Below are 26,930 nucleotides of genomic sequence, written 5' to 3'. Positions count from 1 at the left end.
TTATCTCAGTGACGTTTGGTTCAATACTTTTTCAATAGCAGTTGATCAAAGACAACTAATTCAGGTTGTACATAATAAATGAGACACAGGGAGACCTAACATAAAATATGTTGATCAAAGACTCAACTAATTAAGGTTGTATATAACAAATAACACACAAGAAAAGCAACATCAAATCGATTGCCTATGGTATTCTCAAACAGTGACTTCTTACTGTCATTCATTGGGACTGGAACTGTTTGTCCACTATCATGCTCCGTAGCTGCTGGGTTAACAGTACTGAGCATGTGCACTTATAGCCTATGGGTGGACTCATTTATCCCAATATTTTTTACAGTGATTCTAACATAAATGATAGAAGTTGATTACAAATCGTTCTTGTTGTAATGGGAGGCCAACCCAATGGCAAAAAGAAGAGCAAAGCCAAGAGGAAAGACCCGTGCTCTAACGGGAGTATGAGACGTGGTTAACGCGCTAGCTAGATCGCTATAAAGGACAACTTGTGTTGTTGTCCCTGTGTGATAGCTACAGTGCCTTCAGAAAGTATTCATACCGGTTGACGTATTTCATATTTTGTTGTCTTACAGCCGCAATTCAAAATGTATTAAATATTTTATTAAACACAATACCAAATCAAATGTATTTAAAGCCCAGTTTACATCAGCAGATGTCTTTAAGTGTTTATACTAAAGCCCCAAACAGCAAACAATTCAGATGTAGAAGCACGGTGGCTTGGAATAACTCCCTAGAAAGACCGGAACCTAGGAAGAACCCCGAGAGAGGAACCAGGCTCTGAGGGGTGGCCAGTCCTCTTCTGGCTGTGCCGGGTGGAGATTAGAGTACTTGGCCAGTAAATAATAATCACAGTGGTTGTAGACTAAAGGAATAAATGTCAGTTGGCTTTTCGTAGCCGAACATTCAGAGGTTGAGACAGCAGGTGTGGTAGAGAGAGTCTAAAACAGCAGGTCCGGGACAAGGTACAGTCGCACGTCCGGTGAACAGATCAGGGCTCCATAGCCAGAGGCAGAACAGTTGAAACTGGAGCAGCAGCACGACCATGTGGACTGGGGACAGCCAGGAGTCATCAGGCCAGGTAGTCCTGAGGCATGGTCCCAAGGCTCAGGTACTCCGGAGGGGAGAGAAAGAATCCAAGGGAGCGTTCTTAAATTCACACAGGACACCGGATAAGACCGGGTGTCTGGTGGATAGCATTCTGAACCAGGTTTTCCTCTAGGACTTTGCCTGTGCTTAGCTCCTTTGTTTATTTTTTTATCCTGAAAAACTCCCCAGTCCTTAACCACAAGCATACCCATAACATGATGCAGCCACCACTATTAAACCCAGTAAAACCGTTTTAAAGCCTCCATTGGCCTCAATGTGAAATCCCTGGGCGGTTTCCTTCCTCTACAGCAACTGAGTTAGGAAGGACGACTGTATCTTTGTAGTGACTGGGTGTATCAATACACCATCCAAAGTGTAATTAATAACTTCACCATGCTCAAAGGGATATTCAATGTCTGCTTTTTGTTTTACCCTTCTACCAATAGGTGCCCTTCTTTGCGAGGCATTGGAAAACCTCCTGAAAACCTCCAGAATCTGTGTTTGATTTTCACTGCTCTACTAAATGACCTTACAGATAATTGTGGGTGTGGGTCACAGGGATGAAGTAGTCATTCAAAAATAATGTTAAACACTATTATTTGTTACAGAGTGAGTCCATGCAACTTTTTATTTGACTTGTTAAGGACATTTTTACTCCTGAACTTTAGGCCCGTCATAACAAAGGGGTTGAATACTTATTGACTCAAGACTTTTCAGCTTTTCATTTTATATTTTCAAAAACATCATTCCATTTTAACATTATGGGGGTATTGTGTGTAGGCCAATGACAAAAAAAATGTAATTTAATCCATTTTCTATTCCGGCTGTAACACAACAAAATGTGGATAATGTCGAGGGGTGTGAATACTTTCTGAAGGCAGACTTATGTAGGCTATTGTTGACAATAGGGACTGTGTTGCAACAGGCTCTGGACTGGCAGGTCTGTCACCTCAAGATAGAATGAAGCTGAAGATGCAGGAGAAAGCCAAGAAAAAAACAGCTGAGAAATATACTGTAGAACAACTATTGGGGAAGGTAGAACACACACACACATACACACACACACACTCCAGACATACTCTCTCTTTCTCCTGTTTCAGATGGAGTCAGGAGTGTGCGGAAAGTTTGGAGTTTGCCACACGCTTCACACTAACATCTGTCCTGTGTTGTGTTTCAGACTGAGGAGTGTATGGACAGTTTGGAGTTTGAGATGGCGGGGAGGTTCTGCCAGCGAGCCTGACAACCTCCTTACCCTGGACCTGCTAGGACACATCCACTCTGAACTGGGAGACACAGAGAGGGCTAAGGAAATATCCTTCAGTGTGTGTGTATGGTTTGATTGCATCTCTGTGTGTGTTGTGCAAACGCACATGCGTGTGTGTGTGTTCCTTAACCCCAGCTCTAAATGTTTCTGCGTGCGGTGCAGTTGAGTCCTGATGAAGGTCATAGTAAATACATGTCTCTAGGGCAGATACACACAGGCCAGGAGGCTGTGCAATACTACCTCAAAGGAATACAGATACTACTGTGTATGCTGGAGAAACATGCACAAGCCACAGTGAGTACACACATACACACACACACACACACACACACACACACACACACACACACACACACACACACACACACACACACACACACACACACATGTATTATGGATCTTGTTGAATGCATGTCTAACACAGAACACTAGGAGGAGCTGTTGCTTCAGTCTGAATACTTCTACTGACTGTCACAAACTGACTGTATCATAAACTGACTGTCACAAACTGGCAGCCAGAGATGCTGAAAACTTCTACCCCAACCGTCACCGCAGGCAGGAGCAGGAGCTGAGGCAGCAGCCTTCCCACTCCAGGACTCGGGGTCAGAGATCCTGACAGCCAGAGACGTGTGTGTGGCCTACTGTTCTGTGGCAGAGATCTACTTCACTAACCTCTGGTAACACAAAAGTCATATATACATTTTTGTTACCTGGAAGGCCTGTTGTGTATTGAATTTACAGATTTGTGTGTGTGTGTTTGTGTAGTATGGAGGATAGGGCAGGAGATCAGTGTCGAGAGGCCATAGAGAGAGAGCGCTGAACTATCACCCTGACAACCCAGAGGCTCTACAGCTGATGGCCAGGTACCTGTTCAGTACAGAGAAGAACCAGGTCCACCCACACACACACACACACACACACACACACACACTGTATGGCTATAAATCAGAGGATGGTATGTCTCACGCTAAGTTATCATCTTGTTAAAGCAGCGATCAGATTATCAGATTAATCAGATCAGATTAATTAATGTGAGAAAATGAAATCATATGCCATTAATCTGCTGAGCTAGACACACACACATGAATCAGTTTATGACAGATATTAATGCAGAATTAGTTATGAAGCAGATACATTTGGGCACAGGGATCACATCTGACAAAGAGAGGAGGAGGAAAGGTGGGGGGAGAGAGAGCAAAAGAAAGTGATAAGGGGAGAGAAAAATGGTCTTTAACTGAACAATCAGAGCATTTGCAATTGCCATACAATTTTACGATAATCTGCTAGTGCTAGCACTGCAATGAGACAGGCCTCCAATTCTTCGGCAAGCCTTAATCTTTAGGGAGCAACAATAACAGCTAGCTAGGTATTTACTCCTAAATGACTCTTAACATTTCAAAGAGGGGACGAGTTTTGGAATTCTGCAGATTTTCTCAAGGTTACTTTTGATAATATCTCCTCCAGCCACCAGATGGCACTGTGGGTCTAACCAGATGGAGTTTTATTTGACAGTTCAGGGGAGCAGATGTCTGATTTTCTGTGTGTGTAGGAGGGGAGGGAGTACCTGATGAGGAGTGTGGATGCGTGGCTACCTGCCCTGAAACAGAGTGATGCTCCACCCAGCAGAGAGGACATAGAGGAGGAACACACACAGGTGAGAGACTAACCCCCCCCCCCCCCCCACACACACACACACACACACAGCAGGTGAGTCAGACAACCCAGAGCATAAAAGCCAAGTCAGAGGGCCAACTTATCGCTCTGTCTGTGTGTGACGTTGTGTGTGTCTGTGTGAGAGAGATTCTGTGAGTGAGTGCGTGTGTGTCTAATTGGTGTTCCCTTTCCAGAGTGACTTCCCACCGTATGAATCCCGCATCACCACGGCCAAACTCCTCATAGAGGCAGAAGAGTACGAGGTAGGAATATATGTGTGTAGGATCAGTTTCCTCTTTGAAAAGGCCAGTGCTCTGTATTCTTTAGAAATGATCTGGAGGGAGAGGGGTGGAAAGGTGTGTGTGTCTGACACATTGTTTGTCTTCATCCTCCTGCATGTGTCAGCAAGCCGCACACGCACACACACACACACACACTACAGACTCAGTGCATCTATTGAGGAATCAGACACAATTGAGGAGGAGGAGATGAGGATGAAGATGGCTGTGAGCTTGGAAACATTCACCACGATAACAACAATATGGAAGCAGCAGATAACTGGAGAACAGGAGATGCCTGACAAGATAACTCAGAGCTAGAATAACAGACTATTTTAGTCTTCTATTGTTAAAAGTTTCTACACAGCAGTGGTAAAACCCAGAGGCAAGTCATTAACATTGCAGTTTTCAAACAACAACAACTCACACATCGGAATCGAATAGGGAATCCGTTGTTAAACATTGGACAAGAAGCATTTGACCCAAGTAGAGCAGAGAGGGAACAAGGGAGAGGAAGACTGTGGTTACAACCAGGGTCAAATATAATTGGCTATGAATACGGATTTCTCACCCCCGTTCCACCCCTCTGTAAACTTCTTTCTCATAACTATGTTCTGCACGTGTTATTTTACACATTCAAGTTTTTCTTTTTACTCTATGCTTTACTCAGTGGTGATTTGACTCAAGACTTTCAAATCAGTGGTGATTTGAACGAACATTCCAAAAATACACTATATATACAAAAGTATGTGGACACCTTCCAATTAGTGGATTTGGCTATATCAGCTACACACGTTGCTGACAGGTGTATAAAATCAAGCACACAGGCATGCCATTTCCATAGACAAACATTGGCAGTACAATCGCCTTACTGAAGAGCTCAGTGACTTTCAACGTGGCACCGTCATAGGATGCCACCTTTCCAACAAGTTCAGCTCTAGGCCCCTTAGTTCCATTGAAGGGAAATGTTAATTCTACAGCATACAATGACATTCTAGACGATTCTGTGCTTCCAAATTTCTCTTCAGCATGACAATGCCCCTGTGCAGAAAGCAAGGTCCATACAGAAATGGTTTGTCGAGATAGGTGTGGAAGAACTTGACTGGCCTGCACAGAGCCCTGACCTCAACCCCATCTAACACCATTGACATGAATTGGAACTCAGACTGCGATCCAGGCCTAATCGCCAACATCAGTGCCCAACCTCAGTAATGCTCTTGTGGTTGAATGGAAGCAAGTCTCTGTAGCAATGTTCCAACATCTAGTGCTAAGCCTTCCCAGAAGAGCTGTTATATGTGCAAAGGGGGGACCAACTCCATATTAATGCCCATGATTTTGGAATGAGATGTTTGACATACTTTTGGTCATGTAGTTTGTATATATACTGAACAAAAATATAAACGCAACATTCAACAATTTAAAAGATTTTGCTGAGTTACAGTTCATATAAGGAAATCAGTCATTCATCTATGGATTTTACATGACTGGGCAGGGGTGCAGCCATGGGTGGGTCTGGGAGGGTATAGGCCTCCCACTTGGGAGCCATGTACACCCACTGTAGAGCCAGGCCAAAACATCCAAAATGACGTTGGAGGTGGCTTATGGTAGAGAAACTAACATTAAATTATCTGGCAATAACTCTGGTGGGCATTCCTGAAGTCAGCATGACAATTGCAAGCTCTGTGGCATTGTGTTGCGTGACAAAACAGCACCTTTTAGTGACCTTTTATTGTCCCCAGCACAAGGTGCACCTGTGTTATCATGCTGCTTAATCAGCTTCTTGATATGCCACACCTACCAGGTTTATGGATTATCTTGACAAAGGATAAAAGGCTCACAAGAAGGATGTAAACCAATTTGTGCACAAAATTCGAGAGAAATAAGCTTTTGTGTTGTGTGGAATGTTTAGTGGGATCTTTTATTTCCATCACTACATGTTGCGCTACTATTTTTGTTAAGTGCATATGAAGGCTAGGCCTGTTTGTTTTCATATATCACCATAGCACAAGTAAGATGCAGTCTACACATTGCATTGGAGCGATGTTAAAGGCCCAGTGCAGTCAAACTGATTTTTATGTTTTTTTATATACACTGGGCCAGTTTATTAGGTACACCCATCTAGTACTGAGTTGAATCCTCCTTTGTCTCCAGAACAGCCTAAATTCTTTGGGGCATGAACCTGTTGCTCAATTTGTATCAAGGGACTTGACATTCCCCACACCATTACACCACCACCACCACCAGCCAGTACTGTTCACACTAGGCACAATTGGGCCATGGACTCTTCAGTTGTCCAGTGTTGGTGATCGCGTGCCCACTGGTGCCTCTTCTTGTTTTTAGCTGATAGGAGTGGAACCCGGTGTGGTCGTCTGCTGCAATAGCCAATCCATGACAAGGACCTACGAGTTGTGCATTCGGAGAAGCCGTTCTGCACACCACGGTTGTACTGCGCCATTATTTGCCTGTTTGTGGCCCGCCTGTTAGCTTGCACGATTCTTGCCATTCTCCTTCAACCTCTCATCAATGAGCTGTTTTCGCCCACAGGACTGCCCCTGAAAGAATGTTTTTTTTTTTGTGTGTCGCACCATTCTCTGTAAACCGTAGACACTATCGTGCGTGAAAAGCCCAGGAGGCTGGCCGTTTCTGAGATCCTGGAACCAGAGCGCCTGGCACAGACCATCAAACCACACTCAATCATTTGCGTCACTCATTTTGCCCATTCTATCGTTCAATCGAACAGTAACTAAATGCCTCAATGCCTGTCTGCGTGCTTTATATAGCAAACCACAGCCATGTGACTCACTGTCTGTAGGAGTGAACCATTTCACATTTTTTTGTGAACAGGGTGCACCTAATAAACTGTCCACTAAGTGTATATTTCCACACTGAGGCTGGAAAAATACAGTGAAAATGATCGTAATGCCCTTTTACTGTAAGAGCTGTTTGAATAGACCGCCTAAAACATCAGCCTGTTTTGGTGGGATGCAGTTTTGGCCTACCTGGTGACATCACCAGGAGGTAAATTAGTTAATAGACCAATAAGAGTTCAAAACCTCGCTGCCAATCACAGCTAGTTTTCAGTTTTCCCCTCCCCACTCAGACCAGCCCTAGCTAAGTTCTTGCTTGAAAATTTGCTATTTTCTAAGAAGCTATTTCAGTTTGTTTTCAATTAAAATGGTTAAAAATAATCACAGTAAGGTACTTAATTGTTACCCAGAAATTATTTGATATTGAAGCTTTAAAAAAATTAAAAATAAATGCTACATTGGACCTTTAGGTCAATTCCAAGTGTCAAATGAATCACTTTGTTTTTCACTCATATGACAGGAGGTTGCAAAGGTACGGGAGTCTGACTCAACAAACACTAATAAAGACACTACAAACACACACAAGCATGCTCACGGCTACACATAGACACATAGAGAGAGAGAGAGAGTTATAAATGAGCTACTCCCAGGAGGGCGGTTTCTAACTGGTCCTGAAGCAAAGGGGACGACACGTTTCGTGTGTATATTTGTTGTTGCTGTTGAGTAATCTGCAGGCAACGTTGCTGAACAGAACCATTTTACGAGAGTGCAGAGCATGGATAGGGACAAGAGAAATGACTACAATAGTCAGGAGAGCTGTCTCTCTCTTACACACACACACACACACACACAACAGTTTCAGAGACAGAGATGCAGGAACACCAAAGCAACTGTGAATGACAATCGGTGTATTTCAACTAAGTGAATAATGCAGGAGGTACATGTATATAAAGACCATATAAACAGGTAAAAGTCCTCAGCAATTCACGCAGGAATAATATTTTGTCCTTACAAGAGGTAGTGTCATGACAACCAGTCTTAGAGTTGAGTTGTTGTCGTCGTTGTGGGTTGTTGTCAGGGGAATGTCTGTCTGTTGTGAGTTGATGTCTGTTTTCTAGTAAGCTGTTGTTACTCAGTGGTTGGCTCCTTGGAGGTCCGGAACTAACACAGATAGTTGAGTGTTTAACTACATCGGCTAAATAGTTTGATCAACCTCCGCTCTAATACAAAACATGTACTCTGTAGATCATCAGGAATGAGATGTTGATTTCCCTCTAATCAGAATGTGTTAATTAATCAAACGTAATACCACTCAGCAGGTAATCAGCGCCACAGTTAATTAACACACACACCCTTCGTCTCTCGCATACACAAGTGATGATAAAAAGTGGAAGAGGGAAGAAGAAAACGGGACAGGTGAACTCTTTGAAGAGATGCGTGAGATCATAAACACTGGGGAGGGGTAAGGTGAACTAGTCTGGAATGATCAGGACAGGAGGGCGTGGACTGGTGATCAGTTCCAGTGATCAAGACTAGAACTATTGACCATGACCAGTTCTGTATTGGTTGTTGAGGTCGAGGAGTATTGGAAAGGAGCGATATTGACTGATTATTGATAGTAATCACGAGATTAGCTTCGTTGTGTATTGATGACTGTGTAAGCCGTCCTGTTGCTATTGACGACCGTGTCGACGGATCACTGGGTTCTGAGAGTCTAATCAGACTCGCTGATCACATCCATTGATTAGGGCAGCAGAAAGAGCGAGATGTGTGTGACAGGAAACACCTCACTCGCTCTGCCTCCACAAACATAGCCACTCAGGCTAGGAGCAGGATGTGCTTGATGTATAATGAACAACAGAAATTATGGTTTGTGTGTTTTTTTAATGATTTCTCTCTGACAGCAGTAGATGTGTTGGAGGGTCTACTAGAGGAAGATGACGAGGTGGTGCAGGTGAGTCATGATGTCCGTTTATTTTTTTTTGTGTGTGTGTTTTTATATATATTCTTTTTTTACACAATACAAAACATCTACACACAAATGATAGCATACAGGCACACACAAACAACAACATCACCCCTGCCCAGGGCCACCTGCTCACACCCCCGTCTCCAGCACCCGCATCACTTTCTCTGGCCTATACTGCACCATTTTGTTTCTCTCCATCGCCTACATACTTTAAACATTTAGACAATAAAGCATTTTACCTTTTCCATTGTGTTAACGAGGGATTGATTGATTTCCAGTTTTAAGTTTTTTTTCAAGATGATTGATGAGAAAAGTATTTTCCAAACAATTGGGTATCTCACTGCACCCTCATATGCCAAGTCTTGAAATACAGTATGCAGACAGACTGATTAAAAGTTAATTTACATGAATCCTTCTGACAGCCAACTTTCTAACTCTCCCCATAACTTTTGGACTTCACCATTCCCAGAAGGCATGGATTATTGCGTCATTATTAGTTTTACACTTAAGACGTGACTCTGCCGTTATGATGTAGAATTTATACATTTTGTCTCTTTAGTTTATACTGGGTTAAGCGTACATTTTCGTTCACTGTAATTCTGTTAGTTATGTTCCAACATTCCCTCCATATTGTGCCAATATCAGTTATTTTTAAGTCTTGGTTCCAATAGTTTATTTTTGTTCTTTTTTCTAAGAGATTGTCCGTTGATTATGGTCTCTGCAAGGTTTTGTATACTTAACCTGTCATATGAATATCCTTTTCTGACTCAAATGGGATTCCCTCAAGATTGCTCTGATGTCTAAAATATTTTAAATAAACATTTCTTGATATAACTTTTAAGTTACATGCATTTGAAAATACCTACATTGGTCAGTTCAAAATTGCTTTTTAATTCTGTCATGGAAATACATTTATTTCCTATTACCGTCATTTACAGTTTCCATGCCTTTTAGTTTTCAATGTGGACCATTTTATCTGTGAATTCTGAAAAGCTATCCAAGGATTGTTCCATAGGGTTGTGTTTTTAGGGAGTGATATTGGTTCTTGTAGAATATGTTGCATTTTCTTCCACTGTTATAGTGTTCTTAAGTTACATTTTCTTCCACTGTTATAGTGTTCTTAAGTTACATTTTCTTCCACTGTTATAGTGTTCTTAAGTTACATTTTCTTCCACTGTTATAGTGTTCTTAAGTTACATTTTCTTCCACTGTTATAGTGTTCTTAACTATGAAGTTGTTCATGTTTTTACCTTTATCCTTTGAAAATAGACACTGAAAAGATTCTGGGGTAGTTTTCTTTTCTGTGTGTGAAGTGAGCAGGACACACACCTGCAGCCTCAGTTCAGTTCTTTCTGCTCCAGAGCCATATTGGTATTCTTTGCGAGGGGTGTGTGTGTGTGTGTGTGTGTGTGACGATCTCACTGCAGTGTGCTCATTCTTTCTCACCCTTCCTCCTACACACCTCAGCTGACAGATTTAGAGCAGTCACTTGCTGAACCTTTGAACTCATCCAGGAGACACCTGCTCTAAGCAGAAACACGCGCACACACACACACACACACACACACACATATATATATATATATATATATATATATTTGTTTTTATATATACACACACACAGTTTGAACTCCTATGAATATACAGTAAAGCGTATGTTTTGTCAGTCGCACCATCAGAATAACCTGTATAACACAACTGGAAATGACGATGACACAGCCTACTCTAAACCCTCAATCCACAGCTCAAACTGTATTTGTGCTAACCATTCTTTTTGATAAGTCACCCACCTCGGTAACTCATGCATTGTTAATGGACCCAAACAGCTTCCAGTAGTCAAGGTGGTGGCACGTAACTCTCTGTACAAAGTAGTACTTTGTCAACTATAGAATTCTGACTTAGACGTCTTTACATGGACCTTGTTAAAACTACAAATACTCTCTAGAACTAGATGGTATCTGTGACTGTTGTCTCGTCCAAGAGGACTGATTGACACCTACTTACTGTAGACTTATCATTCAGAGAATAACGTGTGGGTGTTGAGTGGATTCTCTGATGTTCTTAATTAGCTGGCTCGTTCGTTTGCTGAGACGAGTGGTGTGTGTGTGCTCATGAAGTGTGTGTGTGCTTAGTTTAATACATCCATAAATACGAGCAAAACAGACCATATTTCATAAACACTTTCAAAGAGACTTATTCTAATGAAGGTTCTTTTGAGGAAGCAAAGACATTCTGATTGAAGTAGCAACCCAGATCTAGACACACACACACACACACATGCACACACAGGTCAGTGCGTGTATTCAAAAGTTCTGAAACCGCTATGCTCAACTTAAGTTACGGAGTTGCAGATCAGGTCATGAAGAGGATGCTTTTAATAATTGTATAATCATTCAAAAGGCATAAAGTTATGTTCAGCCTTCAAGCCTCTTGTCTTCATGAGTGCGTGCGTGCATGCATGTAATGGGTCTACTGATAGAGGTGGAGGTCGCTGATGTTTTCTGTTGTAAAATGAATAGTAAATGAGGGGAATGTTAATGTCCTGCTTCTGCAAGAAGTGTTGTGTTGGTGGCTGATCCTTGTCCTCAGATGAGATACACACCCTCACACACGTTTCTGAAGTACAAGTGTGCTGTGTGTTGTAGGTGGAAGGATGAGGGTAAACTATGTAGGGTGTGTTTTAATGTAGGTGTGTACAGTATTGGTATGAGGGAGAGAGAATACAACAGGTAGTTGAGAGGAGATAAGGAATGCAATATGTGTAGCTGTGTTTCGTCCTTTAGTCTGTAAGTGGGGTGTGTGTGTGTGACAGCGCTGTCAGATTGACGCATGGAGACGAAAGTTTGCGAAGACACACTGAAGCGGCACAGGCCCAGCTCGTTACCATAGTGGCAGCTCATGAGGATGCCGTGAGCATTTCAATAAGTGCCTCCGGTGTGTGCATGTGTGTAAAGCCTGTTTGTCACAGTTCCAGGTACAGATTTCATGCAGGCTAGACCGTTAAATGTGTTTTTCCCCGTCACAGCTGAGCTCACTTAATAAAATACACCTTTCTCTCTCTCTCACAGGTGTGGTATCTCTCAGGCTGGGTGTGTTACCTGCAGATGGAGAGAACAAGGGAGGAGAGAGAAGAGAGCGATGAGGAGAGAACAAGGGAGGAGAGAGAAGAGCGGGAGGAGTGTGAAGCATTGAAGGAGGCAGCCAGATCTTACCTGACCAAAGCCAAGAAGGTACACACTGATGAGGCCATGTATTGATGTCAGCCTGTTTGGTCAATATTGTACTGTCAGCTTGTACAGTCAGTAATATACATGTATGATACAGAGCTTCACTGCTGGTAGTGAATCTGAAATGTTAACCCTATCTTAATTTAGAATTTTGTTACACTCTATATGGAGAGCCCTATGAAGTGTGTATGTGTCCCCACGAATAGTAAACAAACAAAAGGGGTTTAGGGTTAAGGTTAGAATTACTTTTAGGAGCTAGGGTTAATTTTTAGGGTTAAGGTTAGAGAAATAGGATTTTGAATGGGACTGAATTGTGTGTCCCCACAAGGTTAGTTATGCGCGGGTCAGCTGTTTGTTCAACCCCTCCGCAATGGCTAATAAGCCATCCGCAACCGCCAAATTATGTGACAAAGTGGAAATCTGAGGCTTGCATCTGACCGCTAATATAGAAAATGTCCTGTACAGTCAGAGATGCTGGAACAATTTTTTAACTGGGGGTGCAGGATTTATTTTTAGGTGGGCATATATTTTTGCTTTCTGACATTTTGTTAGGCTATTTGTTACTCAACTTGTCTATAATTAGATACATGCAGCTTTTGTCATGTACTTGTTGCCTTAGAAAACAAAATAAACCCTTGCTCAACAGAAAAGATGTATGTATACATCGATAGAATGAATGCTTCAATCTAGTTGACATCGGTAAAGTTCTCTTTCATCTGTTTCTCTGCGCAGAAATAACCCCCAAAAATGGGAAAGATTTTCTGTGCAAAATATCCAAATTACCAACATTTTACCGGTTTTAAGTAGGGATCCAACAGTACAGTGGGCCCACGGTTCGGTATGTATCACAGTTTGTGGGGTATGGTTTCGGTGTCTTTATTTTTAAGAAAAGTGTTTTCTTGCATGACTCATAAAGGGGACGAGTTGGCAACACGTAGCTTCCAGTACACAGTGAACCGTCACAGTAAGGTAGCTTCCAGTACACAGTGAACCGTCACAGTGAGGTAGCTTCCAGTACATAGTAAACCGTCACAGTGAGGTAGCTTCCAGTACACAGTGAACCGTCACAGTGAGGTAGCTTCCAGTACACAGTGAACCGTCACAGTGAGGTAGCTTCCAGTACATAGTAAACCGTCACAGTGAGGTAGCTTCCAGTACATAGTAAACCGTCACAGTGAGGTAGCTTCCAGTACATAGTAAACCGTCACAGTGAGGTAGCTTCCAGTACACAGTGAACGTCACAGTGAGGTAGCTTCCAGTACATAGTAAACCGTCACAGTGAACCGTCACAGTGAGGTAGCTTTGAGTTGCTCTGGAGGTCCAACTATCAGTGGCGAGAGCTAGATAGGGTGTCTGTGTCAATTCGTTTTCAATTTCTCTCCGTGATGTTTCATAGAGTTTGGGAATTTCTTCGCTGCTGAAATGTGTGTGGGAGGGGACATTGTAACGTGGTAAAAAACATTTCATCAGGTGACGAAATCCAGAGTCAGTAACCACCGAATAGGGCTGCAAATCTTTGGCTATAAATAATCCCACTGCTTTCTTTATTTCTTTGTGTTTTTTTTTATTTGTCGCAAATTGTTGTTGGATGGCAGCAGCGAGAGATTGTTGTGTTTCGCTAACAAGTGGACGCTCCTTGCTCCAGCTCCACTTGCTAGTAGGGATAGGGCCGAGTGATGGCGACGTAAATGACACATCATGTTAGAAGTGTTTCCACTCGAGTAGCCGACAGTGGCAAAGCAATACTTGCAGACTGTACTTTGTTTGTTTACGGTCTTCTTACCCTCATCATCGTATTGAACGCTGAATCCAAAATGTTCCCACACAGCGGATTTGAAAGACGGCACTGCTTCTCTCTGTCTTGCCATTGTCACGTTGGAGCTGAGAGAATATTATTTTTAGTTTCCATTCTCTTCATGGGGCCCCATTAGGGACGTTTCCTACTGTCATTGCAAATCGTCCATTGGTTGTTTAATGGGAGGGGGTTGCTGTCACTGCGGTTGCCACATTTTGAGACATTGCTGTGGAGTAAAGTTTGTCAGCCCTCAGGAGCCCCCTAACGGCCACAAGCTGCGCGTCTGGTTTGGTGGATCTGAATGTACAATGTGTGTGTAGTCTGCAGCCCAATAAGCAAGTTTAGGAAATTATAGGAAAATGACATTCATACCGTAATTCCGCGGTTCACGTGTGTGTATTGAGCCGTAGGGGGCGTACCGAACGGTTCGATAACATACTGTGTACCCTTGCATCCCTAGTTTTAAGGGAGTTAAAAGCTGTGAAAACGACCCAACATGCTTCTGATAAGATTCAATTTGAGCTTGGATGCATATTTTATGTGGTTGAAATACTATCAGCTTTTTCGATGCTGATAAAGTTAGGACCTTCACAGGCGGTCCCTAACAGCGCATTCATTCTCTCAAGATAAATAAATAATATTTCTCCACTGCTCTTTCCAAGTCAATTTACATTTGGTGTATAATTTTACTGCAATAACCGCTTAATTCTGCAGGAATTAATATTAAGATTATGCGAGAGGTTAAAGACCCACAGTTAATGTCCAGATTTCAGTTCCTGTTCCATTTAACCCATCTGAACAGTTCAGGTCCCTTGACATATTTGAAGTCCCAGTCTTGTGACTGTCAAATTTGTATAGCTCCTCACAATCATCACACATCATTTTTCCCATATATTACTTTTCTGGTCCTCCCTTCTCTTTATTTTAAACTCCATTTTGCAGCTTTTCTCTTATTGAATTATACTCCGACATTGTCCTTTTTGCCTCAGTGGACCGGCGTAAAAGTTTCTGCCAGTGTTCCCAAAAGCATTTGGCAATTGCTGTGTATTTGGCGCCTGTACAGTTAGGCCCTGAAGCTTAGGCTTACGCACTGACTTCAGATACAAATAATGAAAGGAAAACCCCAATGTAACCTATAGCTATGAATTGCACAATAATTATACATTTATTCTCTTTATTCAACCCGCCCGCCTGCCACCCACCCTTAATCCACACAATATTTCATGACCATAATCCTGCCCACCCCACGGATATAACCACGGGGACTGCGGGTTAGTTTCAACCCGCGCCTCAGAAGTGTGTGTATGAGAGTCTTCCATCGTAACAGACCAGGGTTTGTGAGCGTGGTGTTAATTATTAAAGTGTTCAGTCTCAAAGTTAGTCAGAAACACTGAACATGCTAATGAGGCCTACTACACACTGGCTTGTTTAGACACAAGTCCACTTCTAGCATACTTAATTATGTTGTTAGCACTGTTTGTGTGAGTGTGCATATTTAATTACATTTGTGCATGTATGTGTCTGTGCACATTTGATTCTGTTCGTTAGAAATATCTCCATTATTAATTTCCCCTCTGATGAATGTGCTTCGCCACATTACTTCTAAAGAGACAGACCCTGTTTCTCTTCGGCTCCCTCTCATGGAAGTTTACAAGGGGGTTGGATGATGGTTGACCTTGACACCCCTCCAACCATCCCTCAACCCCTCTTAAGAGGAGAGAAGAGGAGCTGTAAACTCATAGCCCCTTATAAAGCCACAAATAGCTGTATGCAATTTGTATGTTTGTCATAGGACACAGGCATGAACACCATGCGCACACACACACACACACACACACACACACACACACACACACACACACACACACACACACACACACACACACACACACACACACACAGGTAGTGGTGTGAACAGTACATGTCTTTGGCAATTTATCTCTCACTAGAGGAGTCGTACACACATGTGTGCACACACCAGGGTTTCTGTTAGCTGACAATAGCCGGCTTTTGGCGTAAAATATATTTTTATGCCTTTTAAATAAAACTGTTCAGGAGAAGAAAAAGAATCCCATGGCAAAATATTGCTTTTTTGAAATACCAGTCGATGTAAACACATTTGACCACTCATGCTTAACGGTCTATAGGTTAATTTGCATAATTTAGTGGAATTAAATTGGCGCGCGTGTACTTTCGTTAGTCGTTATGTTTATCACATGCTCACAGTATACAGACACAGAACCTATGAGAGGAAAATCTGTTAGACAGCGTGGGAGCTACTGCTACAGCTTCTCAAACAGGTCATTCGTTGCTCCTGGAGTTAAAGGTGCTTTTATAAGCCCAATCATTCTAAAACTATTCTAAATCCACAATTTAAAAAGAGCTAGGACTACTATTTTTATTTGTCAACTGGTAGGCCTAATTGAAGCGAGCTTTCTATTCGCCATTCAAGTGCATGTAGGCAACTTTAGGCAGGCTTCAGCGTGTCACACATCACTTTAGAATGTGCTGGAAGCAGTATGCATTTTAAAAACATACTTAATTGTTTGGAACCTGAACATTTGACTTCTCATATGATGAGGCATGTCTTACCGCGCTTCAAAGTAAAAACCGACCGTCGAAACGTGGAGGCAATTATTTATTTCATTTACCAGTAGCCAAAGGCACGATCATAGTCATATTAACAACCCGTGGTAGTTGTTGCATCTTTAGATCTCCCCTCTTTCTAAATTTCAAATGTAGATTTTTCATCTCTTGTTACATGAAACCACTCATGTGCGGTGTGCGTTTGACAACAGTGTCTACCGCTAATTGCATTATGGAGCATACATTCGCGAGTAGCCTTGTGCACATTGCTGCGCTTATAATGTGAATAATGAATAGTTTATCAACGTTCTGATCTGTTGCATCAGCCTCATTGCTTATACATTTTTTTTTTTAATGTAGCCTACGCCTGCCTACTGGTTGTATGAATTTGGGATATATTGTCCCACAACTGTCCCAGAGTCTGTTTTGGATTAGGCTATTTCTTTCTCAACAAGCTGACCAATAGAATAGGTAATCCTTTTCCACTAAGGGGGACAGTAGATGGACATAGGCTAGTGATTTTTCTGTTACTCGTCTTGTTGGCTGAGGAAAGGTATATGTGGCAGTTATTCTAACATCTTCAAATTGCTCATCGGAATTAGATAAGGACGCACACCGTTGGTTCTGAGTAACCATTATCTAAATGTGAGTTCTGTCATTCTGAGCACCGTGGGTTGACGCCCTAATCAGGTTGCGTACCCAATGCATATAGGTCTGGTAAATCTCTCAAAAGTCCGTTAAATTAAAATGCTCCCGGTTAAATGTCCGGCGCCACATTTTCCTAACAAAAACCCTGACACACACACTATTAACACTTCACTCCTGGAGTTCACTCACGCTTTTCAGCCACAGCATTAAAATTACATCACACACACACCCTCCAAGCCATCCATACCCTAAGGGATCGCCTCTAGCTCATCAAAGAGTAAAACGCTTGACCTCCACTTGCTCCTTCCCACACACACTCATTTATATATTCACACACACACACACACACACACACACACACACACACACACACACACACACACACACACACACACACACACACACACACACACACACACACACACACACACACACACACATACATACACATCCACACACACAAGGCTGCCTCTCTCTGATGTTTTTACAATTGATTTCACCTCCTCTGCTGTTAACCATACCACACCATCCCTCAGCCCTCTACTCCCCTACACTCCACCTCTCACATCATTCCCTACCCTGCTCTCCTCATCTCCTGAGAGTGTGTGTGTGGGTGTGTGTTTCTAGGTTGGAGTTTGAGCAGTGATCTGTCACACAGACAGGAAGGTCACTTGTGGAGCAGAGAGAGAAGGCGGGTCGAGAAAGATGGAGAAGGTGAAGAAAGTGGGATGAAGAAAGTAGTGTGGGTCAGGAGGAAAAGAGAGCGGGTGAAGGATGGAGGGAGTGGAGACACAGCAGGAGAGATTTGTAGGAAGTTTGAGAGGAGCTGAGATAGGAGAAGGGGATTGTGATTTAGAGGGAGGCGAAGAGAAAGTCCTTGATCTCTATTAGATTCACCCAAAGAAAGAAAGAAAGTCTATCATTCATTTTGCCTCAAGGGCACATCGGCTCTCACTTAAACAATTTCTGCTGCTCTTTTTATGAGATGTGTGCCATTTATTGTATGTACACTTAATCACCCTGAACCTCAAGGAAAGCGATAGGGATCTGGAGCGTGGGGAGAGAAGGAGAGCGAGAGGGATCTGGAGCGCGGGGAGAGAAAGAGGAAGGAGAGTGAGAGGGATCTGGAGCGTGGGGAGAGAAAGAGGAAGGAGAGCGAGAGGGATCTGGAGCGTGGGGAGAGAAAGAGGAAGGAGAGCAAGAGGGATCTGGAGCGTGGGGAGAGAAAGAGGAAGGAGAGCGAGAGGGATCTGGAGCATGGGGAGAGAAAGAGGAAGGAGAGCGAGAGGGATCTGGTGCGTGGGGAGAGAAAGAGGAAGGAGAGTGAGAGGGATCTGGAGCGTGGGGAGAGAAAGAGGAAGGAGAGCGAGAGGGATATGGAGCGTGGGGAGAGAAAGAGGAAGGAGAGCGAGAGGGATCTGGAGCGTGGGGAGAGAAGGAGAGGGATCTGGAGCGTGGGGAGAGAAAGAGGAAGGAGAGCGAGAGGGATCTGGAGCGTGGGGAGAGAAAGAGGAAGGAGAGTGAGAGGGATCTGGAGCGTGGGGAGAGAAAGAGGAAGGAGAGTGAGAGGGATCTGGAGCGTGGGGAGAGAAAGAGGAAGGAGAGTGAGAGGGATCTGGAGCGTGGGGAGAGAAAGAGGAAGGAGAGCGAGAGGGATCTGGAGCGTGGGGAGAGAAAGAGGAAGGAGAGTGAGAGGGATCTGGAGCGTGGGGAGAGAAAGAGGAAGGAGAGTGAGAGGGATCTGGAGCGTGGGGAGAGAAAGAGGAAGGAGAGCGAGAAGGATCTGGAGCGTGGGGAGAGAAAGAGGAAGGAGAGCGAGAGGGATCTGGAGCGTGGGGAGAGAAGGAGAGGGATCTGGAGCGTGGGGAGAGAAAGAGGAAGGAGAGCAAGAGGGATCTGGAGCGTGGGGAGAGAAAGAGGAAGGGAGTGAGAGGGATCTGGAGCGTGGGGAGAGAAAGAGGAAGGAGAGTGAGAGGGATCTGGAGCGTGGGGAGAGAAAGAGGAAGGAGAGTGAGAGGGATCTGGAGCGTGGGGAGAGAAAGAGGAAGGAGAGCGAGAAGGATCTGGAGCGTGGGGAGAGAAGGAGAGGGATCTGGAGCGTGGGGAGAGAAAGAGGAAGGAGAGCGAGAGGGATCTGGAGCGTGGGGAGAGAAAGAGGAAGGGAGTGAGAGGGATCTGGAGCGTGGGGAGAGAAAGAGGAAGGAGAGTGAGAGGGATCTGGAGCGTGGGGAGAGAAAGAGGAAGGAGAGTGAGAGGGATCTGGAGCGTGGGGAGAGAAAGAGGAAGGAGAGCGAGAAGGATCTGGAGCGTGGGGAGAGAAGGAGAGGGATCTGGAGCGTGGGGAGAGAAAGAGGAAGGAGAGCGAGAGGGATCTGGAGCGTGGGGAGAGAAAGAGGAAGGAGAGCGAGAGGGATCTGCAGCGTGGGGAGAGAAAGAGGAAGGAGAGTGAGAGGGATCTGGAGCGTGGGGAGAGAAAGAGGAAGGAGAGTGAGAGGGATCTGGAGCGTGGGGAGAGAAAGAGGAAGGAGAGCTAGAGGGATCTGGAGCGTGGGGAGAGAAAGAGGAAGGAGAGCGAGAGGGATCTGGAGCGTGGGTAGAGAAAGAGGAAGGAGAGCGAGAGGGATCTGGAGCGTGGGGAGAGAAGGAGAGGGATCTGGAGCGTGGGGAGAGAAAGAGGAAGGAGAGCGAGAGGGATCTGGAGCGTGGGGAGAGAAAGAGGAAGGAGAGCGAGAAGGATCTGGAGCGTGGGGAGAGAAGGAGAGGGATCTGGAGCGTGGGGAGAGAAAGAGGAAGGAGAGCGAGAGGGATCTGGAGCGTGGGGAGAGAAAGAGGAAGGAGAGCGAGAGGGATCTGCAGCGTGGGGAGAGAAAGAGGAAGGAGAGTGAGAGGGATCTGGAGCGTGGGGAGAGAAAGAGGAAGGAGAGCGAGAGGGATCTGGAGCGTGGGGAGAGAAAGAGGAAGGAGAGCTAGAGGGATCTGGAGCGTGGGGAGAGAAAGAGGAAGGAGAGCGAGAGGGATCTGGAGCGTGGGGAGAGAAAGAGGAAGGAGAGCGAGAGGGATCTGGAGCGTGGGGAGAGAAGGAGAGGGATCTGGAGCGTGGGGAGAGAAAGAGGAAGGAGAGCGAGAGGGATCTGGAGCGTGGGGAGAGAAAGAGGAAGGAGAGCGAGAGGGATCTGCAGCGTGGGGAGAGAAAGAGGAAGGAGAGCGAGAGGGTGAGATAATTAAAGGGTTAATTTCCCTCCTCTCTCTTCATAGGTCAACACCCTCACCCCCTGTCACAACGGCTTAAGAAAGACGTGTCATTGGGTGTGTGTACGTGCAGCAGTGGCCAGATGTGCCTCAGACTCCAGGCTTTGAGGGAAAGCTTCTTGGATTAGATCAGAGAACCTGCTGACCCGTGATGCACATACACAGACCAGCTGACCAGTGAAAGAGAGAGACACAAACACATATACACACCACACAGAGCAGCCAACCTGTGAAAGAGGGAGACACAAACACACTCTCACATACACAGAGCAGCCAACCTGTGAAAGAAGGGAGAGAAACTTGCATTACTCTAAATGAGAAATGTGTTTAATTGATTGTGTGGCTTTGCTGAGCTCAGCACTCTTCTCTAATGTATAACACTGTTTATTTAACTTACGGCTATCGCAATGAAAAATGATACTATCCTGGCAGATGCGTTCCTCTTTATAAATGAGCATTCCATAAACGTCACAGCTTATGTTGAATAAGTACATTTTATCGATATGTCATGATACTCAATTGATCAGCTTGAAAATGAAGGACATCAACTGTCTCCAAATGAAGGGCCTACTGCTTGGAGACTGTTCCTGGGGTGACACAAACGCATGCACGTACGCACACACAAACTATTTTGGCAGGGTTACACTGTAAGTGTGAAGGTGATCTGTTCCTGCTGCTGTTTGTACTTTGTGTGCATGTGCGTGCGTGCTTGGATGACAGAATAATGCAGTTCAGCCCAGATTCTCAGACCTGCTTATCTCCCTCACTAGAGGAGAAGTTGTTTCGAGCAAAAGGAATGAATCAGTGTGTGTGTGGTGGGTTCCGTTCTGTTATCAGTCCAGTGCTTCCACTCAGGCAGAGAGTTTTATACACCAGGAAATCTACTGGTCCCCTCTACAATAGGCTTTTGTAATGGTCCTGCTTTACAGCACATTTCACTGAGATAACAACAGCAATACTGTGTATGCGAGAGAGAGCAGAGAAAAATCCTATCTGCTTTCCTTGTTCTGCTGAGCCCAATACACCAGGAAAGAGGCATTTTTAACAATAAGTCGTGGTGGAAATGTGCATGTATGTAACAAACGGTCTCTCTCTCTCTCTCTCTCTCTCTCCAGCTATACTTAGTGTTGCGCTGTGACGACGGACCCATACTGGAGCACATGGAGCAGCTCCTGGTGGAACTGGGGGGTGAGACAGAGGGGGAGGAGAGGGAGACAGACTGCACTGGATGAAGACTTTGAGCTCTACAGTGACGATGAGGAAGAGGATACCATGGAACATTGACCTCACCCCTCTCTACCAGTGATGTAGTGGTAAAACAGTATGTTGGTAACGCTGAGAGACCTTCGCTTTGAATAAAGTAATGCTCTCCATGTTTCCAATGTCTTTTTCTGCGACAGGTGGGTAAACAGCGTTTAGACTGCATACCACTCTCTACTTTTATAGTACACTATTAACTCGGACAATAAATGAAGGTAAAGTTTATAGAGATGTAGTTTACTAAGACCTCTTACCTATCATTGTACACCTTACAAACTAGACCAGATGCAACACTTTGTTGGAAAGCACAGCAGAGTTGCGAGTGCGACAGTCGATGGGCCCTTGAGTATTCTCCGAATCTCTCTCTCTCTAGATATTGTCTGTATCGTATTCTCAGAAGTGCCTTTCTGCTGTTCAACCCTGAGTTTCCCAGAATCATATGACCTCTCTCTCTCTGTCATATTAGTGCTGAATTGTGTTCTGTATTAGAAAAGAGTGATTGACATGTCGACTCAAGCTTTGTTTCCATTGTCCTGGAATGAACCAGATAAAAAAACAACTTCAATGCTGTTTATTTTCTGTATTTTTCTCCTCTCAATCTGATTCTGTAGTGTTGTGGAGTTCATGAGGATTGAGCATTGAAAGATAGATTACGTTTCAATGTCACATGCACAAGTAGAGTGAAATGTCTTCCTTGCAAACTCTAACCCCAACAAGGCAGTAATCAATAACGTAGAACAAAAACACACAAGATATAACAAATATATTATACAGGGCCAGTTCCAGTACCATATTTACAATGTGCAGGGATACTGGATCGATAGAGGTAGATGTGTATAGGGGTAAGGTAACTAGGCATCAGGATATATGATAAACAGTAGCAGCAGCGAATATGATGATTGAATGTGAGAGGGGGTGTGTGTAGTCAGTATAAATGTTTGTGAACAAATTATGGAGTGGGTGTGTACTGTAAGTGTGTAGGGCCCTGTGAGTGTGCATAGATAAGAGAGTCAAGTCTGATAGACCATGTAGTCATTTTGTTAGCTATTTAGTTTGCTAACAGAAGGGAGAGGGGAGAGGAATGACAGATGAAGAGCGAGGAGAGTGAGTGTTGTGTGTGTGTGTGTACAACACTCACCTCTCAATGTTTCTCAAGGACCGTTAAGGCTTTATAGAAGCAGAATGTAGGAAGAGAGGGTTGAGCCAGGTGAGTGTTTAAGAGTACACTCTTTGAAAAAAGGGTTATTCGATTGTCCCCATAGGAGAACCTTTTTTGGTTCCAGGTAGAACGCTTTCGGGGTCCGGGTAATTAATCTTAACAGAACATGCAACTCATGTAAAGCAGCCAATAAAATGTCATTTTCAAACATTTGCTAAATGCAATTTATAGGAAAACACCATTCTAAACTGTGCAAATGATGCGTGTGGTTCCATATCAAATGAAAGGGTCGCCATATGCAGATTAGGAGATGCTAAAGCATGTGGAGCGAAATGCTTATGTTTTTAGAGCCATAAGTGCGGTAAGTGTTCAACAGTACAATACTGAAACACAAATAAGAAACAAAAGAAAAATTAAGAAAGCTGACCTGACTGGAAATATCAGAATAAGCAATGTCAGAGTCCCCAATATAAATACATGGTGTGTATAGACAGCATGGACAATATATACGTAGGAAAATGTATGTACAGCAGTAGTTATACAGGATGAGCTATGTCAAGAATACAGTATGTGTACTGTATACAGTTGAAGTCGGAAATTTACATACACCTTAGCCAAATACCTTTAAACTCAGTTTTTCACAATTCCTGACATTTAATCCTAGTAAAACTCCCTGTTTTAGGTCAGTTAGGATCACCACTTTATTTTAAGAATGTGAAATGTCAGAATAATAGAGGAGAGAATTATTTATTTCAGCTTTTATTTCTTTCATTACATTCCCAGTGGGTCAGACATTTACATACACTCAATTAGTATTTGGTAGCATTGCCTTGAAATTGTTTAACTTGGGTCAAATGTTTTGGGAAGCCTTCCACAAGCTTCCCACAATAAGTTGCGTGAATATTGGCCCACTCCTCCTGACAGAGCTGGTGTAACTGAGTCAGGTTTGTAGGCCTCCTTGCTCACACATGCTTTTTCAGTTCTGCCCCCCATAGGATTGAGGTCAGGGCTTTGTGATGGCCACTCCAATACCTTGACTTTGTTGTCCTTCAGCCATTTTGCCACAACTTTGGAAGTATGCTTGGGGTCATTGTCCATTTGGAAGACCCATTTGTGCCCAAGCTTTAACTTCCTGACTGATGTCTTGAGATGTTGCTTCAATATATCCACATAATTTTCTTTCCTCATGATGCCATCTATTTTATGAAGTGCACCAGTCCCTCCTGCAGCAAAGCACCCTCACAACATGATGCTGCCACCCCCGTGCTTCACGGTTGGGATGGTGTTCTTCAGCTTGCAAGCCTCCCCCTTTTTCCTCCAAACATGACGATGGTCATTATGGCCAAACAGTTATATTTTTGTTTCATCAGACCAGAGGATATTTCTCCAAAAAGTATGATTTTTTCCCCATGTGCAGTTGCAAACCGTAGTCTGGCTTTTTATGGCGGTAAAGGAGCAGTGGCTTCTTCCTTGCTGAGCGGCCTTTCAGTTTATGTCAATATAGGATTCGTTTTACTGTGGATATAGATACTTTTGTACCTGTTTCCTCCAGCATCTTCACAAGGTCCTTTGCTGTTGTTCTGGGATTGATTTGCACTTTTCGCACCAAAGTACATTCGTCTCTAGGAGACAGAACGCCTCTCCTTCCTCAGCGATATGACGGTTGTGTTGTCCCATGGTGTTATTTTGCTATTGTTTGTACAGATGAACGTGGTACCTTCAGGTGTTTGGAAATTGCTCCCAAGGATGAACCAGACTTGTGGAGGTCTACCATTTTTTTCCTGAGGTCTTGGCTGATTTCTTTTAATTTTCCCATGATGTCAAGCAAAGAGGCACTAAGTTTGAAGGTAGGCCTTGAAATACATCCACAGGTACACCTCCAATTGATTCAAATGATGTCAATTAGCCTATCAGAAGCTTCTAAAGCCATGACATAATTTCCTGGAATTTTCCAAGCTGTTTAAAGGCACAGTCAACTTAGTGTATGTAAACTTCTCACCCACTGGAATTGTGATACAATGAATTATAAGTGAAATAATCTGTCTGTAAACAATTGTTGGAAAAATTACTTGTGTCATGCACAAAGTAGATGTCCTAACCGACTTGCCAAAACTATAGTTTGTTAACAAGAACTTTGTGGAGTGGTTGAAAAACGAGTTTTAATGACTCCAACCTAAGTATATGTAAACTTCTGACTTCAACTGTATGTAAAGTGAGTATTCAATTAACTTAATTTCTCATGTGACAGAGATGAAAAGTTAGAAACGTAGAATGATGGGGAATCTAAAGATGCAACAACAAGGAAGGCTTACTAATATGGCTAAGATTGTGACTTTTGCTTCTGGACAACAAAAGAAAGTTGATATGAAAACCAAACAAAAAGGAAAGAAATGTTGGTTTCAATGGCATAGGAGGAAGTCTTTATAAAATAATTGTCTCCATGTTTCTATCGTCGGATTTTGCCTCGGCTACCTTGAAGCAAAGTAAGACATACCTCATAATATGAAGTGAAACGTTCCGGTTTCAAACAATTAAGTATATGTGTTCAAAATGCATTCTGCCTCCAGATCACATTGCAAAGTGGTAGGTAATTATGGGCTGCTAGCCTGCCTATTGCCTATGCACTTGAAGGGGAAATAGGCTCTGTATGCTGTGGGGCATACACGAGGACTAATGAAAATACACACGGCTCAATTTAAATCCACACAATGTAGCAAATGAACCTATAGACCAATAAGCATGACGGTAAATGTATTTCCATCTACTAATATTTCCATCAATGGGATTGCAATGGGATTGTATTTTCTCCCGGTCAATTTGGCTGGCAGAAATTTTATTTATCGGCATTTCATTTTTTTTATCGGCCAAAATCCGGCAATTACAGATAAAAAGAAACCCTGGTGTGTGTGTGTGTGTGCATGGATGAAGCAGACTAATTCAGCCAAAATTCCCAGATCTGCTTATCTCCATCACTGTGGACTAGAGGAAAAGTTTCATTTTGTAGCAAAAGGAATTAATCAGTGTGTGTGTGTGTCTGTCTGTTTCTGTGTTGTGATTGCTGTAGCGTAAGTGTGTGATAGTGTGTTCTTCTGTTATCAGTTCAGTGCTTCCACTCAGGCAGAGAGCGTATTACACATGGAAATCTACCGGTTCCCTCTACAATAGGCATTTATAATGGTCCTGCTCACAGCGTATTTCACTGAGCCCAATACACCAGGAAAGAGGCATTTGGTAACGTGTATGTATGTAACAAATGTTTATTTCTGTGTGTGTGTCTCTCCAGCTGTATTTGAAGTTGCGCTGTGGTGACGGCCCCATTCTGGAGCACATAGAGTAGCTCCTGGTGGAACTGGGGGATGAGACCAAGGGGGAGGAAGGGAAACAGACCCTGCCCTGGATGAAGACCAGTAGTGACGATGAGGAGGAGGACGCCATGGAACATTGACCACACCCCTCTCTCTCGCTCTACAAGTGACCTAGTGGTAAAACAGTGGGTTAGCACACGCTGAGAGACGTTCGTGGTGAATGAAGTAATGCTCCCTATATTTCCAATGCATTTTTCTGTGATAGGTGGGGAAATGCACGGGTAAAACAAAGTGTGTAAAAGCCATTTAGACTGTATACCCCTGTCTACTTTTAAGGTACACTATTAACTCGGACATTAAATAAAGGTAACGTTTTTAAATTGCAGTTTATAAAGACCTCTTACAACTCACTGTACAACTCACAAACTAGACCAGATGCAACACTTTGTTTGAAAGCAGCAGAGTTACGACTGTTGATGGGCCCTTGAGAGAGGATGAATGGGCCCTTGAGTTTCACTCTCTCTCTCTCTCTCTCTAGATATTGTCTGTATTGTGTTCTCAGAAGTGCCTTTCTGCTGTTCAACCCTGAGTTTCCCAGAATCATATGACCTCTCTCTCTCTGTCATATT

The 26,930-nt window shown here is 43.6% G+C and overlaps 1 pseudogene; it reads left to right on the top strand.

The window, feature by feature from the left end:
• Positions 1-304: 304 nt before the first annotated feature.
• On the top strand, positions 305-22,941 carry LOC139380330 (uncharacterized; annotated as a pseudogene).
• Positions 22,942-26,930: the final 3,989 nt, after the last annotated feature.

The sequence above is a fragment of the Oncorhynchus clarkii genome, chromosome 2 (genome assembly GCF_045791955.1).
Source record: "Oncorhynchus clarkii lewisi isolate Uvic-CL-2024 chromosome 2, UVic_Ocla_1.0, whole genome shotgun sequence".
Lineage (NCBI taxonomy): Eukaryota > Metazoa > Chordata > Actinopteri > Salmoniformes > Salmonidae > Oncorhynchus > Oncorhynchus clarkii.
This window is presented reverse-complemented; position numbering and strand designations above follow the sequence as displayed.